Source organism: Dreissena polymorpha, chromosome 7, assembly GCF_020536995.1.
Source record: "Dreissena polymorpha isolate Duluth1 chromosome 7, UMN_Dpol_1.0, whole genome shotgun sequence".
Taxonomy (NCBI): domain Eukaryota; kingdom Metazoa; phylum Mollusca; class Bivalvia; order Myida; family Dreissenidae; genus Dreissena; species Dreissena polymorpha.
In genome coordinates, this window is record NC_068361.1 from 70008043 (window position 1) to 70014042 (window position 6000).

The window sequence follows — 6000 nt, forward strand, 5'->3', positions numbered from 1 at the left end:
CGTTTTCCGGAGGCGTAGACAGTGCTGAAAAACCCCTGAGCCTAGTCACTGGGTTTATATTATAATTTTCAATACAACGTATGTAACATGTAAAGTACTTTTTATCGGGCTCTGCATCGTATAGGTCTATATTCTAATAGGCTTGCGCAAGGATGCATCTGAATTAATATAAAGTTGTATTGTATGTGTCTGGTGTGCGGGCGTGCGTGAAACCATCCCTTGTTCTTACGTGTGCTTTCAATATTATACAAAAACAAAATAATTATAAACCTTTATTTTGTCTGACACTTTAAATTATGTTATGTTCTTGTTTCGTTGCTGACCACATAATACTAAAACGATGACTTAGTTTACTTTAACGAAATTTAAAAACAAAATTATGTAGAATTCAATTTGTGATCAAAAGTGATGATGTTACATTTTCGCATTTTAGAAGACCCCAATTAGTATCCGTCATTAATTGTTGTGGTTTCGGAAAATCTCCAATATCGTAACTCTAGATGTGTCTATAGAACGTTTTACATCTTGGTTTGGTAAAATTTAATGTAATGAAAACAGGGCAGTGGTATCGAACAGTTTGATCTAAAAGGGGATCGCCTGTTCCAGAAATAAGTAACCTATTCCGGTTACTTACAAAAATTAAATCAATTATAGACGATGTGTATTCAGTATAATGTCTTGGTTCGTTTATAAGTTGCGTTAAGTCTTGTTGACATAAATCATTTATTTTTTGTGCCGACGAGTCAGCGAGAGCATTCATGTTGAAATCACCTGTTATAATAATATCATTTATTCGCGTGTCTCTAGCCCTATAGAATCTTCAATGGAAATCATATATGATCTATCCGCACTAGGCGGCCTATAGAACACTCCAAAAAAAAAATGGATTTATGTTTTGAAGGAAAAACTTCAATCCATATACATTCTACGTTATTTACTTCAAGATCATGTCTGCGTTTGAAAACAATACTTTCATTAACATAGATAGCAACGCCACCATGAGAATATGATGGGCGATCCTTACGAATTGGTTGGTGGAAGCCATCAAATAGGAGATCAGTAGATGAGATAGAGCTATTGAGCCATGTTTCAGTAAAGCCAATTATATCAAAGTCGCGTAAACCTGTGTAAAGAAGATCTATTTTGTGCATTAGACTTTGTATATTGTAATGAATAAAACTCATGTGGCTTGCAGATGAGCAATACAAGATGGAAGAGGAACTGCTTGCATCTGTATCAACAGATTGATCAGACGAAGTAGGTCCTGGGTTTGGATGAATATCACCTGGTCGCATTAGGACTATAGAGATCCAACAACATAGTGCGACACACAAGAAACAATGAAGGAGCATTTTGGGAAAAAGAATGTCAGTGATATGTTTTTCTATCAGGACACGTTTGCGTGGGTGTTCGATTATCAGAGATATATTTGTACACATGCGTACATTAATTTGTAATGAGGAAAGGCTTGTTTTGCATTAAGCCATTATTGACATGCGTATAATAAGTGTATGAATAACGAGAAAATAGCTGTTGATCTATATGCAACCATGACAGCGTTTACTGGTCCCTTTTTAATTTACGACATAATAATATCCTCCTATAAATACGAGATGAGCCAGAAACGCTGACATGATACGTTGGTTGCATTTGACAGTAATGCAATAATGCGACTGAGTTGACGATAGGATTTGATAACGCCGTTTGCTACAGAACTGCTTCAAATAGGAGCTTAAGATATAAGAGAAATAAGAAGATAGGAAAGGAATGAAGAAAACGATAGAGGATGGTGATAACTTTGGTATCATTTTCATGATATTTAAAGTTATGTTGGGTGTATAAATAAGCATATGAAAAGTCACCAAGGATTGGCAATCAAACTGGGACCCACTGCAATAATGAAAAATACACGTGAGAAGAACAATAAAAAGTGTAGCAATTAACTATAGTAAGCGCAACGATGATAGTTTACGAAAAGGTACACTTACACATATTATAATGTGATAGCATTACGCAGAATGCAGGAATATAGTGATACAATAAAGGCATGCACTATGAAATTGTATATACTCAAGATTGCTATAGTTTGATGTAAAAAGGTGTTGTACGATATTGGAGATTTTCCGAAACTACAACAATTAATGACGGATACTAATTGGGGTCTTCTAAAATGCGAAAATGTAACATCACTTTTGATCACAAATTGAATTCTACATAATTTTGTTTTTAAATTTCGTTTAAGTAAACTATATATCTACGCAGACAATATTACTAAAACAGTATTACAAATTTCAAGCACATGCATTCCGAACAAAAATGTTTGTATCCGTTCTCGTGATATTCCATGGATAAACAATAACATAAAGAAAAAAAATCGAAAACGGAAACGCCTTTACCAAAAAGCAAAACAATCCAATAATGATATACACTGGTCAAATTTCCGTCACGTAACGAATGAGGTTGTATTATTTTTACGCAATTAGAAATTAGAATAATTCAACAATATTTTACAGAAACTAAAGTCATAAGACCTTTGCGCTAAAGACTGGTGGAAAAACCTTCGAACATTTATTTCTACGAAATCAAATAACACTAGTCCATGTCTTTACGATGACCAAACTAACATCTTTGTAGTGGATGACATTAGTTAAGCTGATATGCTTAACCGGTACTTTGTTGGCCAGTGTTCAATTGGTGAAAGCAACCACGAACTTCCAACTATGCACAAAACTAACGTAAACAGTCTTTAGTCTATAAATGTAACCCAGGAGGAGATTATTGATTCAATTTAATGTCTTAAGATAGGAAAAGCGTCCGGTCCTGATGAAATAGACAATCGTATCCTCAAAGAGGCAATGCATCAATTAAGTTACCCTGTGTGTGATTTATTTAATTCTTGGCTTACTTCTTGCAAAATGCCTTCTTGTTGGAAAATCACAAATGTGTGTCCAATCTTCGAAAAAGGAGACCCATCCTTAACGTCCAATTATCGACCCATATCACTTCTTAACACTATCGAGAAGGTCTTTGAAGGTCTGGATTTTTGCCAGGTGACTCGACTGTCAATCAGTTAACTTATATTTATAACACATTTTATTGAGCCTTAAACAATGACCTTGAAGTCAGGGTTGTTTTTTATATTAGTAAAGCTTTTGATAAAGTATGGCATAAAGGTGTAATATTTAAACTACAACAAGGAATTCGAGGAAATCTATTATCTTTGCTGTCTAATTATCTCTCTGATCGTAAACAAAAAGTAATATTACCGGGAGCGCATTCAGCCCCTATCGAGATTCTCGCCGGTGTCCCTCAAGGCTCTATCTTATGGCCTCTTATGTTTCTTGTGTATATTAATGACATCATCGCTGACATACAAGCACACATTCATTTGTTCGCTGATGATACCAGCCTATTCATGAAAGTTAACTCGCCAAACGAAACTGCAGCCGTACTGCAGTCAGACATTGATAAAATATCCAGCTGGGCTGATAAATGGTTTGTATGTTTTAACCCATCAAAATCGGAATCAATGCTTATATCCCGCAAAATAAATCAACTATCCCATCCCCCATTGACTATGCAGACCGTAAATATACCCAATGTTGATGTCCATATGCATTTAGGTGTCTTTATTTCAAATGACTGTACCTGGCATGCGCATATATCTTTCATAAAGGAAAAGACTTGGACACGAATTCATATAATGCGTAAATTAAACATAATGCTTGATAGAAAGACTCTCGAGAAAATATATGTATCGTTTATAGGACCAATCTTGGAATACTCACACGCTGTATTCGATAATTGTACGCAATATAAAAAAAGAACTTGACAAAATCCAAACCGAAGCAGCGCGAATAGTTCTGGTTGCACGCGTTTAGTCTCATTAGAAGATCTGTAATATGAGCTAGGATGGGAAACTATTAGTCAACTAACACGCAAACATAACTTAATATTAGTGCATAAAATGTACTCTGGCAATGTACCAAACTACTTACAATCCCATTTACCCGCAACAGTTGTATTGCGTAGCAATTACACATTAAGAAATGCGTCTAATCTCCAAACAATTCAAGCGCGAACATCACTGTTTTTGAATTCGCATTATCATCTACTGTATCTGAATGGAATAATCTTCCCGGTGACGTGAAGAACGCTGAATCGATCCATTCCTTCAAAAAGCTTATAAACACAGATCGACCGACTCAAAATCCATTATTTTTCTACGGTGAAAGACGCCCTCAAATGTTACACACGCGCTTAAGAACAAAGTGTAGCGCCTTAAATGACCATCTCTTCAGACGCAATATTATTTCCTCTCCGTTATGTATATGCGGACTTCATGAAACGACGTCGCATTACTTTCTTGAATGCACTCAGTATGAACATATTCGCGGTGAACTTATAAACTCAATATCAATGTATTCCTTCCTCTCCATTGAAACTATATTATATGGAGACACCACTTGTGACTACGTTATCAGTACTAAAATAGCTGATGCAGTTCATAAATTTATTTCCATGAGTAAGCGATTTGATTGGTAATATGCTCGTCACGACTCTAAACCCTTCTTCTCCCCTTTCACACAACAAGCCTTTCAAAACATCTCCTTTCTTCCCAAACCTCTGCTACTTTCTCTCCAACATATTCACGTGTCAATCCGTTATCTGTGTTGAACACTTGAAACTATATATACGGAGTCTTTCTTTTTTTACAATTATGTTATTATTGTTTAAATCATGTACATCCAATTATGTTCGCTTGACCAAATGAAACTATTATTGTATAGGGAGAAGAACTCTATAAGACTTTTTCTTTCGTTCCTATCCTATTCGAACATGTGCGTATTACAAACATTGTTGTAATTATATGTAAACAAAAGTGCATTGTTTGAAATAAATTTGTTTAAACTATATAATTACCAGTGTAGCCTTGATAGACATAACAGTGATTATACATTATATAATTAAAGAGCCATTTACATTGTTTTGTAAAGTTTCAAAACTTATTTCAGTAGCTATTGCGGTCAATTGTTTCATATTTCAATCTGCAAAATGTGAATGTGTGTTTTCGAACAGGACATATTACTATTTAAAAAAATAACCAATGTATTTTTTTTCACAATAAAATGTTTCCTGATCCTTTAAAACAGCTCTGATGGTTATTTGTAAATTGGTTTAAAGAAGTCCTGATGCAATTAGAAAATGATGCAAAGCATTGTGTTAGTTTGCAAAGGTATTATGTTCATTTGTTTCGTCGAACTTTTGCGTTTTGTTTGGTACTTATTTTAATTTTCGTTTAAGTTCAGTAATCTTGTTTTCGTTACATGTTTAGTTATTGTTTGAACTTTGATATTTAATAAATACAATAAAAAATTGCAATACTTAATATTTTCATTCGATGACCAATTATTGCATGTCGAAAAATGCAAACTTTTTCGCTACAACTTATTTTCTGTTCAGTGTGAGCCCTATATACTGGCCAACGGTTAAACAATACAACATTGAAGTAGCAAACAGGTAAACTTCGGTGTCAGTTTCAACTTAAAGTTAAACAATATCATGTCCATTAATGTGTAGAAGCCTTGCTTTAAATACGTACGGAATATTACGCTAGTTGTGTGTTTTTTTGCAAGTTACCCAACGACTGATCATCTTTGAAGTCATTATGGCCCAGCGTCAGTCCGGTATACTTGTAACAGGACAACAAACTCTTTAAAAAGAGCCAGCAATCATATAAATTATTAATCATAATTAATGATAGGTCATGCGACCTATTTTCTTCATATCTCCGCAATCGATTTCAGTATATCAAAGCCGAAAACATTACATCTACTTGTAAACGCATCATTGCTGGTGTTCCCCAAGGATCTATTTTAGGGCCTCTTCTATTTCTTATTTACGTTAATGATCTTTTGATAGATCTTACATGTGGTTCTGCAATGTATGCTGATGATACAACATTGCACACTGTGGGAACAAAAATTCAAACACTTCAAA